This window comes from Ursus maritimus, unplaced genomic scaffold (genome assembly GCF_017311325.1).
Source record: "Ursus maritimus isolate PB19 unplaced genomic scaffold, ASM1731132v1 scaffold_11, whole genome shotgun sequence".
Taxonomy (NCBI): Eukaryota; Metazoa; Chordata; class Mammalia; order Carnivora; family Ursidae; genus Ursus; species Ursus maritimus.
The window spans coordinates 65932794-65946984 of NW_024423453.1; the positions used below are offsets into that span (position 1 = coordinate 65932794).

Below are 14191 nucleotides of genomic sequence, written 5' to 3' on the forward strand. Positions count from 1 at the left end.
TCTGCCTGCTACTCCCTATGCTTGTGCTCTCTCTCTGTCAAATAAATAAATAAAATCTTTTAAAAAAAGAATTATAAACTACTTTAGTATTCTAATTTTGTAAATCCATATTTTTAAAAACATGCTATAATGAACATGTATTACTTTTAAAATTAGAAAATAAAATCCTGAGCCTTGTAATAAAAAAGTGCAGAGCGGCAGGGTGGCTGTACAATGATGTAAAATGAGGACGACAGTAAAACCCTGCCCGCACTCAAAATACCTCCTCTACGTTCATATTTCTCTATCCGAAATTGTACCGTGTGCTTCCTATCATTTAAGAATTCCACTCTCCCCCATGGGTTCCCATTTAAAAAATCTAGATACATATTCAGCTCTCGTGTTAGCTGTTCTAAATTGTTGTCTCTATCAGGTGCTTTGGGAAACACAGGGGTGAGAACAACTGCTTCCTGAGTCAGAGAAAACCTCCCAGAAGGGATGACAAGTGTGCTGGGATTTAAAAGATAAATAGGAGCTAGCCAGACAGAGAGATGGTGGGAAGTCACCCCAGCCATGAGGAAGGACAGCATATTCAAAGGTGAGTGGCTGGGAATTGTGTGGCAACTTTGGGGAGCCAACCATATTTTGTTGCAGGAGTTGAAAGGAGTTCAATGTGTAGGGTGGGTCTGTGTGTGTGTGTATGTCAGGAGTAAGGGGCAGGAGGGGACAGTGGTGTGCATGGAAAGCCTTGGGGACACACAGAGAGATTTGAACTTTGTCCTGTAGGTGCTGGGGAGCCACTGAAGGTTTCAAAGGAGGGTCCAGGTATGATCAGGAGCAGGTTTCCCTTTCCTCTCTTCCCACATCCCCTAGCCCAGTGAGGTTATTCTCTGTATGAGGACAGAATGATAATAATGGCTTGACTTCCACAGCCATGATGCTCATTACTTGAAGAATTACAGCCACTCATGGGCTTTGGAGTCATCGCTGGGGAGCTGAGGGCGTCACTGGAGTCCTCAGAGTCTCGGCAGCCAGGATGATGTCATGCTTTCTGTGACTGGAGGCCTCCTTCCCCAGGGACAGCATTCACTGTGTTCCTTACAAGTAAGTCTCTCCCCAGGTGGACAGTGCATGCCCACAGGCTGAAGAAGGCCCAAGATGGTGAGCTCTGATTTGAGCTGAGGTAAATGCCCAGAGGTTGCTTGTGATGTTTTTTGAACATTAAACATGGTGTTGACAGTGGCTTCTGATCTCTCCATTTGTAGGTCAGCTCTGTTAGGGAAATGGCCAAATGATACAATGGTAATGAGTCCTTCTTTGCAAGACCTCTGAGATGGGTCCTATTCCCTTTGGCCTGTCAGGCTCCCCTCTGTACTCCTCTGTAGCCTTCCCCAGAATCCATGAAGGCAGGACTTAAATTATGACAGATCCTAACAGCTCATCTGTGGGGTAGTTGTTCAGAACTTGAAACACATACCCATGAAGTCGTGAAAGTTTGCTTCTGTTGCCTTAGAATGAATCCATCTACTGCCTCTGTCCCCAAAAGCTTCCTCCTTCTCTGCTTCCCTCTTCCTGGGTTGTTCCTGGTACATCCTGGGCTCACAGCCTACTGGATTGATCCCCAACATCTGTACATGTGTTTTGTTGAAATGTACCACCCAGTCAAAAGAAAGAAGGGAGCAGACAGACGCAGTGTACTGTCTTCCTTCTTTCTTCTCTCTGGACTCCTTAAGAGCCACAGTGAGGGGCGCCTGGGTGGCTCAGTTGGTTAAGTGACAGATTCTTGATTTCAGCTCAGGTCATGATCTCAGGGTCTTGGGATCGAGCCCCGGATAGGGCTCTGCACTCAGCACAGAGTCTGCTTGTCCCTGTCCCTCTTCTCCTTCTCTCCCTCCCATAACTAAATAAAATATTTTTTTTAAAAAAAGAGCCACAATGATAACCCTGGAAAGGCCTTAGGGAAGGGGCCTTAGATGTGACCCAGCTCAACCCTGTCATCTTACAGGCTGGGAGCTTAAATCCCAACTTCCTTTGTCCCTCCCAGAGAACACCTACGAACCTCTTGTATCAAGTGCTTGACCAAGTTCTTGTGCAAAGATTGGGATTTCTGAAGTCAGTTCGTTCCTTGTCATTTGTTCATGGTTTATTCATGCCTTCCTTAATCCCATAGTTTTTGAGACCCTCTCAGGCAGTGAGACCCACAGAGGATAACAAGTTCATCAGTCCTTGCCCTCAAGAAGCTCACAGTCTAATGCAGAGACAGGGAAGTAAAATACATGGTGAACATTTCATGTCAACATTCTGCTTGAGGCCAGAGAGGAGTAAGAGGGATGGGAAGAGCAGGGGGTGTCCTAAAGGGGCAGGAAAGATGAGCAGGAGAGGGTGGCCTAGGAGAACGGGGTCACTACCTGCACTATCTGGATTGTGAGCCACTTGAAGCCTTTTGGATTTGTGGATTTTGTTTTCATAATATCAACCTACACAAAGCATTTGGTGCAACACAGAGTCTTGGAGCCAGAAAACCTTGGCTCATTGTCTGGCTCCTGTGTGTAGCAATATGATCTTGGCTAAGTTAGTTAACCTCCTTGAGACTCAGTTTCTTTATCTGTAAAATGATAATAGCCATTCCTGCCCTATAGGCTTATTCTGAAAATTAAATGAGGTAATCTATGTTAAGAACCTGGCGGAGTACCCAACACTTGTAGGAATCAGTACATAGCAATGTTGCTGGTATTGTTTCAGGCTGGGATTCCAAGAAAATAGGGCCAAACACTCTGGCATTTTAAGGTGAGGAGGTGGGACCCAAATGAAAGTTAAAGTTAAAGTAAAGGACACTGACACCTTGTTTTGCCATCCTCAGCTCACCACCCACTTTCAATCTGTAAGAGAAGTTGGGAAACCAAAGGGTAGGGCCGAGGTTAGAGGGACGATTTCTTTGAGGAGTGTTGTTGGGATGCTGTGGTTTCCACCCTCCCTTCCAATCCTTCCAGGTCCCCCACCCACATGCTTCCACCGCCATGGAGAATGAAGGTGCCTTTCTCTTATCCCAAGATCAAGGAAAGGAATTCCTCAGGGACCACCTGGAATACTTCCCACGTGACCTTTGGAACCCAGAGGTAATGCTTGCAGAATCAGACTGGGAGGGTCCACACTCGGTGGGTACCCTGACGGCGGAGGAGAGAGGCTGCTGCATCAGGGACAGCCTGAACCCACGTGCTGTCAGAGCAATGTGCATGGGAGAAGTTCCTGAGCACCTGATGTAGCCTCAGTGATGAGCTTCCTGGAGTTATCTCAGATTGCACCCAAGGAGGCCGCCTTGAGAGAGGGGCCCTAACACAGAGAAGCTGGTGTGTACCTCCCCTGCCCAGGGGCTGCTAGTGTAATCCGTTACAGAGGCATCTACCCACCAACCAGAAGGGAGCTGCAGGGGAGAAAGGCCAGAAATGGGGGTGGGGGCTCTTTGAAGAACCCTCCAGAGTGCTCCAAAGGAAAAAGTCAGCTCTGAACACCTGCGAGGCCCAGAGAAGATCCAATTCATCATCATGACTGAAGCATCCTCAGAAGACCCTTCTTCCCACACCCCACCCCATTCTGGCAGGATAGGAAGAAAGGAAGGCAGAGTGCTGGAGAGGAGCTGACCCCAGCCCCAAACATCCCCAGGATGGAGGGAGACAGAGGCGGTAACTTTTAACAAAGTTGGAAATCTTTATGGAACACAATAATTTTTTTTTTTAAAGTAGGTTCCAAGCCCAGCGTAGAGCCCAACGCTGGGCCCAAACTCACGACCCTCATATCAAGACCTGAGCCAAGATCAAGAGTCAGATGCTTAACCAACTGAACCACCCAGGTGCCCCGGGACACACTAAGTCTTGAATTGAGGCTGCTTTAGGAACCGAGAAGAGTGAGAATAAATAAGAAAGTCTTGGATTTTCATCCAGGAACATTGGTTGCCTGTCACAAGTTGTGTTTGTTCAACTGCATTTTGATTTTACTATAATTGTTCTCTGAATACACCACTCAGGACAGCCGCTGCCTTACCCGTGCTGATCTCTCAGCCTAGAATGCCCTCCCCACCCTGGCCCTCCATCCAGTTCCCTCATCCAAACTCGAGCCCATCACCATCTTCTTGAGAGAGCCTCTCTTGATTCTCCCTCTCCCTGCTTTCCTTTGTAGAGAGGGAAGGGGCACACCTGTTTGATTGCAGGAGGACAAACCCACCAATGCCCCAGCTTCGGGGGAAGATGCTATTCTTTATGGTAATTCTTCTTGCCATTCCCACACAGTGTTGTTGTTGTTGTTTAATCAGATTTATTGAGGTATGGATTTACCAACAATAAAATAAACTCATTTTAAGTTCAGTGAGTTTTGACAAATATATAAACCCACACCCATCACTAACACAACCAAGATATGGAATATGTCTGTCACCCCAAATTTCCCTTGTCCCCTCCCGGGATGATCCCCACCCCTGCCCAGCCTCAGGCAACCCCAATCTGCTTTCTGTCTCTTCGGATGAGATTTGTCTTTCCTAGAGTTTCAAATAAATGAAATTGTACATGACAATTCAAGTTTAATCAAGAAAAATCTGTCTACATAAGAAAAAGCCAATTTCTTTCTAGAAAATAAAAAAGTCAGTTTAAAATGTGAGTTGTTTCCAAACCAATATTTATTCTCTCTAGAAAGTAAACACATTGAAATATGATCTTTCTGATTATATTTTCTGATTAGCTCGAAATCTCTATCCTCCTCCATCGCCCCTCCTCCAATTTATGTTTCCATTTTCCTTTGATGTCTTATTTATTTTGCTAGAATATAAAAATGTTATTGGCATTCTGCTTATGGGTATTTCTAATTTCCTTGGATTTGGATACAAATTGATTTTTCATGGGCTCATACATCTTCAAGATTACTTTGCTTGAATTTGGACTATTCATTGATCTAATACATTTTTGAAGACACTGAACAGATTCTAAACTACATGAATGAAATTCACTGTGGCTTTTTGTTATTGTGGCAGGATTGGATGTATTTTTTCCTTTTTTGCCTTTCTTTTTAACCTACCTTTACAGTCTTCCAAGTCCCTACTATCCCCTTAAACCTAAATTCTGTAGGGGAGGTATTAGTTGCCTGCCCCCCCCCCCCCCCCCCCAGCTCCCAGCTCCCGTCCTCCTCTCTGCATTCTTGAAGGGGGACAGGAGGGAATCTGCCAAGATGACCCCAGAGGTGATTCCGTCTCCTGGTTCCAGCACCTTCCATGTACAGACAAGCATGCAGCTGGCGAAACTGGATGCCTGACTGCTATAGCCCCTTGTCTTCCAGCCCCCAGCCCTCCTGACGGTCTGTGTTAGAGGTACATCTCTTAGTTCCCTGCTGTGACCCCAGAGGAGGCATCCCTCTGAGGGGTTCAGCCCCTGGGATTCCTGCACTGGGGGAGGAAATAGCTCTAGTGCTAGGGAGGGCCATGAAATGCAAAAAGCAAATATTCTCTTGTCCCCAGCTTTTTTTCTTTTTTTGCCTAATCCAGTATAAGTGTTCTGCCACTGGCAGTTACCTTTTCATTCAAAGAACTTTTTGCAATGAGCACGATGTTGCTGTTTCATGATTGGTCCCTAACCCTAGTGGAGTAGCCATGTGGGATGTCTGCTTAGCTCTACACGATGCCGTACTCTGAGAACAGAACCCATGCAGAGTCATACTAGGCAACCCAGCCCCTGACCCGTCCTTGACATCAGACATGCACACCTGATTGAAACTGGGCCAGATGGATTCTCTTGCCTGGATATTTGAAACTGGGATTGAAAGAGGGGTCTGTCTCTCACCTTAAGAAACATGGGATGGCCAGTGCTCAGAAGGCAGAGTCTGTCATGGAGATGGAAGGAAATAGCCTTGTAGATGGATGCAGGTGTGGACCTGTGTGAGCACAGGGTGCTGGGCGCAGGAGGCACAGCCATATACAGAAAGGGGAGGCAGGGAGAGAGGGACATAGGGAGGGAGAAAGGGAGAGAAGAGGGAGGGAGGATGAGGGAGGAAGAGAAGGAGAGTGAGGGAAAGGGAAGGAGAGAGAGAGGGAGTTGGAGGGAGGGAGAGGGGGAGAGAGTGAGGGAGGCGGAAGTCTGCTCAGATCCTGTTGGCTTCCAGTTCCAAGTCCCAGCCCAGCTGTCCCTTTGTGTTGATTTCCATGTGATATTCCTGTAAACTTGAATGAACTTCCTGTTTATGCATGAGGTGACTTGGAGTAGTTTCCTGTTCATTTGCAACCAAAAGACTCTGAAAAAGATGCAACCTGGTGTCAGGAAACAAACTTGCACACAACCAGTCACCAAAGTGGGTCTTTTCGGGGCTTGGAAACAATAAGGGTCCCACCATCCCGGGACAGGGAGGAGTATTAGTGAGGCATAGACTGAAACAGCTGGTGAAGTTAGTGTCACTGTTCTGGAGACGTGGACAATTTTCCTCCTGAGGCTGAGGCTATAGCAGACTTGAAAGGCCACGGTGAAGGACATGGGACTGTGCTGGCTGCTCCCTGGGACCTCAGGAAGGGGCATGGAAACATGAACCAGTCTGTGGCTGCCCTCCTTACAGTGGAAGGGGGGGACACAGGTCAGTTATGCAACTCTGCTCCTGAGAGTCCTTTCTGCTGATGGGATAGGAGCCGAGACCACTTGAGTCCACTCTTGAAGTGGACGTTTGAGCTGTAGCACTTCACACTCCGCGGCGACCGGCATCAACAACTCAATTCCGTGCACCGATTTTGAAACAGTGAGGTCCTGGCACTTGGAAAGAGGACACCTGGGACACTCCAGAGGCATTGGGAAACCTGATCCTTTGATGCTTTGTCCGAGTCGGTCTGCTGGGTCCTCGGGCTGGGCAGAGGTGGTGATGCTTGCCACTGTGAGGCATACTTTAAGACCAGGTTTGGGATCTCCACTGGACTGATGAGGTAGAACAGTCCCCACTGCCCTCTACACCTTAAGAAGAAAACACTAAACAGAGATCCCAGGCACAGCCCTTGGGGGTCCTTCTGAGAAACTGAGCACCCCCCGACCCCCGCCAGACTTGGCCTGCCTCTGGCTGTCCAGTTTAGCAAGCTGTCTATAAAAGGCTTCCAGCAAATCCAGTTTCCCTAAATTAAATCAGTGAGCTGCCAATCGAGGTTTTACAGGCATTATGCTGCCAGGAAAACCTCACAGGGTCTTTAGAGCAACACAAATCCATTCCGCAGGGCTTCTCAGTCCCTGAGGCAAGCCCAGATCCACGCTCAGAAGCTGCCAGCTCCATTCAGAAGGTTTTCATGTGCCACAGCCAGTTCCTGCCCATTCTCCCCCCAGGAGTGCTTCTAGAGGGCCCCGGACAAGGCCATGTCCCCAAGGGGCAGAACATGGAGTGGCCCTACTGGATGACCGGAGGCCTGCAGGAGTCAGCACGTGATGGCCATGGCCTCGTCAGATATCCATTGATATCTGCAAAGCATACCAGCTTCACCAGAAGGCAGTGGGGTCCTTCATGGCTCTGAGGCAGCTACAGGCATGGAGCAGCGGACAGTAGTCCGAAAAGAAGGAAGCGGCTTTGCGGAGAGGGGAGAGAGACAGAGACAGCGACAGAGAGAGAAAATAATTCTAGATCTGGAGGAAGTGGCATGGGTAGTACAGGAAAGTCCCATGGACCCCTCACTGTTTCCCCCATGGTTACAATTTACATAACAGTAGTACAGCATCGAACCAGGAAATTGACATTACTATACTGTGTGCCATTTCATCACGTGTGTAGATTTGTGATCAAGATACAAAACTAGTCCACCCCGTAAGCATCTCCTTACTGCCACCCTTATGTAGTTACCCCTCCTCCCACCGTTCCTGATCCCTGGCAGCTACCAATCTGTCCTTCACCTCTATGATTTTAGTCATTTCGAGAATATTCTGCAAGTGGAATCATACAGCCTGTAGCCTTTGGAGACTGGCTGTGTTTTACTCAGCATTAGTCTTTGGGATGTATCGTTGTTACGTATATCCAAGGTGCAACTTCGGTTAGTGCGGTTAGTATTTCATGGCATGGGTGTACTACTTTTGCTTAACCGATCACCTCTCTAGGGACATTTTGGTTCTTTGGGGTTATTACAAATAAAGGTGCTATGAGCATCTACCCATTTTTTTTGTGAACGTGTTTTCATTTCTCTGGGAATAATGCCCGGGGGTGCAATGGTGATTGCGTGTTTTGTTTATTTAACGAAATTAAGAGACTCCTTTCTGGAGTGGCTGTGCTATGTATGAGAGTTCAGGTTTCTTTTCATCATCACCAGCATTTGATAGTGTCATTTTTTATTTTACTTGTTCTGATCTCATTGTGGTCTTACGTTGCATCTCCCTTATCGCCAGGAATGTTAAGCATTTTTGCTTGTGTATATTCGTGGTCTGTATATTCTCATTGATGAAATGTCTCTTCGTACTTTTGCTCATTTTCTTTTTTTTTCCTTGGCAATCATGTATTTATTACTACTCCCAAATTCCAACAATCATCTCATTAAGCTTATTTGTAAAACACTAATATATGAAGGGGGGTGGGGCTGGGAGAAAAGGCTACCCCCTTCTTCTGTGTCTGCAGAGAAAGTTCTTTTGGATGACAATCCCACGTGTAGAGCTGAGCATAAGCACATTGACTGTTACTCTTAGTGATAAGTTAGTAAAAAAAAAAGGAAGAACTCATCTATTTTTAAAAAGATTTATTTATTTATCTTGAGAGAGAGAGAGAGTGAACACACCCGCCAGGGAGGGCGGTGAAGAGAATCTCAGACTCTACCTTGAGCTCAGAGCCCCAGTTCAGGGCTCTATCAAAGGACCCTGAGATCATGACCTGAGCCCAAGGCAGCCGTTTAACTGAGTCACCCAGGTGCCCCAGGAAGAATTCACTTTTAAGTTATTTTACTGTGTGTACCACAGTCACATTTAAGTTGGCAGAGCCGCTTCTGAGACAAACCAGGCAGAGACCTGTCATGCAAGGAAAAGTAAGTGAAGGTTTTTGTAAAGCTTGCGGAGAGAAGTGCTGCGGTCACACAGGGGTGGCTGCAGCGGTCTCAGGGAATGGTGCCAGGGTACGCGAGTGGGCAGGGGCGCTGCAGGGGAGTTGACCCACAGGTGTTGCCCCGAGGCCGCTGCTGTTTCTCAAGGACCATCTCCTCATGTGCCTGGAAGCAGGTCACTTGTAACCCAGATGTACATGGACTGGGGTAATACTTGCGCAGAATAAATTCTACAAGTTCCACGAATCTCTTCTGTGACAAATGGTTACGGAATTATGATTCTGCAAAGGGAATGCCATCAATGGACACCCAAGAAATTTTTACAACCTGTGAAATTCCTAATTCTCTGATTGGGTGTGTGTGTTTACTGTTCAGTTTTGAAATAAATGCTCGTGTTCTAAGTTTGAAACCGGCTTCTGTTACTTGCAAACTCATGGGTAGTCTACTTTTGAATTCAACCAAGTAATAGCTAACGTTTATTGAGCACATACTTTGTGTCAGGCACTACTCCAAGTGATTTACACACTGTAGCTCCCTTAATATATATTGTTTTTATAAACATCACACATAGTTGTTCTAAATATTAACCGTCATTACAATTTAGTTTACAAATCTAATGATCGGCATAAATAAACAGGTTCAGCAATCCAGTATTGCCTAGATTTGAACTGGCTAAGTTTTATTTGTGTTTCACTTGATTGAAAAAATCTAAGTTATTGGTGTCGCGAGCGTGCATGAATCACAGGAGCCGCTCTTCAAGTGAAATAGCATTGCTCACATTTTTAAAAATTACATAGTGTGCACGTTTTTATTTGTTTTAAGTAAATACCTGACAGTATTCAATTCAATAAATTCTGTGGAAGAAATCTGCCAAACTTTAGTCTCCCCCTGAAATAAAGGCAGAAAATAAAAGCTCATTTAAGACACACAGTTTTTAAAAATTGCATTGGTGTGAGTGTCGCAGCCTGCGCGTGCAGTGACCAGATATTCTGAATTCTTGTGTGAGGCAAGGACTGTATTTCCTGGAGTTTGGAAAGCGACCAGAAGTTTGTTGAGGGTCTCCTCGGTGACTGTGCTGCTGGCCTTATAATAGAACTACCTCTGTGACAGGCAGAGTCCCTTTGGGGCCTGGACACGGTCCTCTGGGTCCCGGGGGCTGTGAGCTTGAGTTATGGGTGAGTCAAGTCATTGAACAGGGACTGCCCTTACACACCTGGCTTCTGGAAAATCAATCCTCTATGCTGCTGCTTCTTTCCACACTTCAGCCTCAATAGGAAGATGCGGAGCCCCCTTCCCCACACGTTAGACATTGGTGTTTCCACCCTGGGAAGAGGTAATTGAATGGAGTTCCATAGTGTAGCCAGGCAGCAGGCATGGGTGCAGGGAATGGCCACCTGCGCCCATTGCCATGGTGCACCCTGAGCTGTGGAAAGTGACAGTCAGCAGAGCGACATCGCCAGTCTGCTCCCTGTGTCCCTTTGACTAATGTCCAGCTGCTGCATTTAACGTACTGCTCACAGGCAGCTGGCTCCCCCACAGCCGATGCGGCAGGCCCAGGGTTGGCCTCTGCTCACCCACCTTCCTCAGCAGAGCTCAAGATAGCTTTGGACATTGAGGTGTAGGGAACACGCTGCCCATCTCCTTCCCCACCATCTGTTCTCTGATGGCCACCCCACCCCACTTAACCTCTGGGCTTTGACCTTGGTGATTGCTCTCCCCACTCTCTAACCTTTGAACTTGATGTTTGACACTTTTCCCTAAAATAACTGTATTTCTTTCTCTGTTCCATCACCGCACTGCATTATGCCATCTTGGGGAAGCTTTGGGACTCTCCCATATGGTAAGGCTGGGCAGGCGGAGCTGTATATGGCTTGCCGACTCTCCCTCTTCCCAATATTAGCCCCCGCCAATTCAAGTCTAGGTCTCACAGCTTTATGGGAGGCTGTGCACAAGTTACCTTGACTATTTGACTCTGTTTCTTGTATAAATAGGGTGGCCAGTCCCTTTCTCACAGGGCTGTAGTGAGATTTACATACATACATACATACACACCACACCACACACACACACGCACACACACACACACACACAGAGTCCATCACAGCGGAGTACTCAAATAGTAGCTAAATAACTCTAGAAAATAGGCAGCATTTCCCTTTTCCCCCACCTTGGTCTCAGCTCTCAGGTTGTGATGTCCTGTCCTACCACCCCAGCCCCCATCTCATATTAGTCAGTAAAGGGGACTGAGACAGAGGGCTCCCCTCCCCTAGTAACAGAGAATCTCTCATTGGCTGCCATCACCATGGCAACTCACTGTCTCCTCCCCACCCACCCCCCCCTTCCAGAGCAGCAGATTGTGGAGTTCCAGACTTCTCAGCCCTGGGAGGGAGGAAAGAGAAGACGGGGGAGGGGAGAGAGGGAGAAAGGCTCCCTTGACTGCAAAGGCGGCCACATGGTTCAGGTTTGCTTGGATTCCTGATACCAGTCTGACTTGCAGTGTGGCCTCTACTCTCTCTGCACATTCAGGCAACCATTCAGATATCCCTAGGCACTCCTGATTCCCTTTGAATTGGGCCAGCCTGGGACCTTAGGGGCCTGGGTTCGTGGCATGTGGCATGCACGAGAAGCATGTTATTCCTGCAGAAGAAGGGTTTTCGTCCCATTGCCTTTGCAGTGCTGCTGGGGGTTACATGACAGGAGCAGTGGGAGAAGATCTGTGAACTCCAAAGACTGTCAGGGGCCATTGGTTATTCTGGTCACCCCCCCACCCCCACCCTGTGTGGTTGGCCAGAGCAGGGCAACTAATGGTGCTTTCCTCTCCTGATGAGCAGTGTGGGGTTTGGGGCTCCTAAAGAACAGCACAGGGCACTTGGCAGGGAGCCGCCAACCAGTGGGTCCCAGCTGTGGGGTCCGTGCCAGGACCCGAGAACCTGCTTCCTCCCCAAGACCCTTGCAGAGCCGATACACAGCATGGCTTCTACACACACAAACTGTGATGTGCAAATGCTTTTTGATGCTCTTGCAATTCAAAAACGATTTAAAAGCATGGGCTGAATGAAGGTAACTTCCGTCTGTTTTCAGTCAGCAGGGCTGTGATGGTGAGGGTGAGGGTCAGTGGCATTGACTGTGGTAGAGCAGACCCTCCATAGAAAGGGTGAGGGGAGGACATCCTGGCATCTGCTGCAATGTGAATGAGCCTTGAGGACACGATGCTAAGTGAAATAAGCCCAAAACAAAAGGACAAATACTGTATGAACCCAATTACATGAGGTAATACATGAGGTAATGAATTTGCTAGAATAGACAAATTCACTGGGACAAAAAGTAGATTAGAGGTCACCAGGAGCTGGGGCAGAGGGGGAAAGGGGAGTTAGTGTTTAATGGGGACAGAGTTTCAATTTGGGAAGATGAAGAGTTCTGGAGATGGACGGTGCTGACGGCTGCACAACGCTGTGAAAGTGCTTAATGCCATCGAAGTGTGTACAGAGAAATGGTTAAAGTGGTAAGTTTTCTGTTATGTGTATTGTACCACAATAAAAGAAATCCACCCCCCCAAAGGAGGTGAGGTGAGGCAGGGTGCTGGAGCACTGCCATGGGAGTGTGGGGATGGAGGACACACCCAGGGAGGCTTTGATGGAAGAGGCATTCTAGAGAAGAGGTCTTGCTGACAGGACGCCTGGCCCTGCCACTTCTGGCGGACTGGTGGGCTGAGAAGGTGACATCAGGGACTCCCTGCCCCCATTCCCTGAAGCAACTAGGGAAGCCCCCATGGATGACCCATCACCTCCCCTCAGGGGTCCACCTGTTTCAGGAGTCACCAGGGTAGTGATGATCCTCAGATCAATCATGGTCTTCTTCCCGCCGGATGGCCTGGGGGGTTGAGTGGAATGTGTGGACCCACCAGTGCTAGCCAAGCTGCCACGGAAGAGGTGTGGCCAACATCAAAGCCAGGTGGCAAGAGGGAAGCCCTGCTCTCCTGGGACCCACGTGCCACGCCCTCACGAGCTCCAAGGCCTGGGGTGTCTGAAGCCTCTCCTTGCCTTCTGAGTCACCGTTCAAACCCACCAGCCCTTCTGACAGAGTTGGAAACAGGCACCAAGCCCTCTAGAAGCTATTTTTAGGGTTCATCTGTTCTTTGTGATTTCTCCTCTAGATTCCATATTTTCCCACCCCCAGATCCGAAAGAGCTCAAGATTCTGGAAATCATTCCTCATTCCCCCTCTCCAGGTGCTCTCCCTCGCTGGACAGCTCAGCTTGCAAGCTGTGCCTTCACCCCCACTTTCCTGTACCATTCCCTCCTTCTTTTCTGGATCCCCACTCTCACCCTCTGGCCCCCAGCTCCCCAGGCAGCATCGAAAGCAGGCTATTTGTCTGACATCATCTTCCACTCCCCGGCCTGCTAAGAGTTACTCACTCAGGCAATCCCTGCTCCACCAGAGGAGACTGTCCAATTGCCAAGCAACCCACTGTTGGCCAATCACGGAGCTCAGAGGTGATGTCATGGCGAGAGCGAGCAGTGGTGCTGATGTGGAGAGAAGCCCAGGGTACCACTAATTGAGGGAGTGAGGAAGGGAGCAGCTCGCTTCGAACGGGACTGCAGGTAAGCAGGAATGAAATGCAAATTATTTGAGGCTTTTCAGACAAAAGAAAAAAAAATTAGCAGTGGCAGAGAGGAGAAGCAAAGGGTCTGGCACCATTTGTGTCGCCTTTGGTTTCACTCAATCCATTAAACTTTGTCAAATCCTGGGGAAAATGGGGTGATGTGAAAAGAATGGGGCTACCCCAAGGGGTAAGGGGGTGGCTAGAGGCAGTCCTTCTATTCCAGAGCTCAGGAGAGAGAGGGCGGGTGGGAATTGCCAGGGTTTCTTTTGGGTCAATGTCCACGGTGAGTTTTTTGTGCATAAAAATGTTCCATTGCTCAGGCAGACCGGTTTTGTTCAGAGTCTGGCTTCCCCTGAGCTGGCTCTGATGTCCAGACCTGTTTCGAGCTAGCAGCTGCTCTGGGTTTTATATTTCCTTTCTCAGCCACAGTTTTTCTTGGCTCCCTTTCCCATGTGTATCATCCTTTTCTTTCTCCTCTCTCTGTACTGGGTTACTTTTTGCTCCTGGTTCTGAGGATACGATGAGATCATCACCTCTCCCTCGCCCCGCCCCGCCCTGAGGTCAACCTGCTCCTACCTGGGCAGGGCCAGAGGGCTG

The 14191-nt window shown here is 48.3% G+C and overlaps 1 long non-coding RNA gene across 1 annotated transcript; it reads left to right on the forward strand.

The window, feature by feature from the left end:
• The first annotated feature begins 236 nt into the window (after nt 1-236).
• Nucleotides 237-4697, forward strand: LOC103675968. Its single transcript, XR_571965.2, has 4 exons — nt 237-577; nt 766-804; nt 912-1083; nt 2970-4697. It is a non-coding gene; the product is annotated as an uncharacterized LOC103675968 (long non-coding RNA).
• Nucleotides 4698-14191: the final 9494 nt, after the last annotated feature.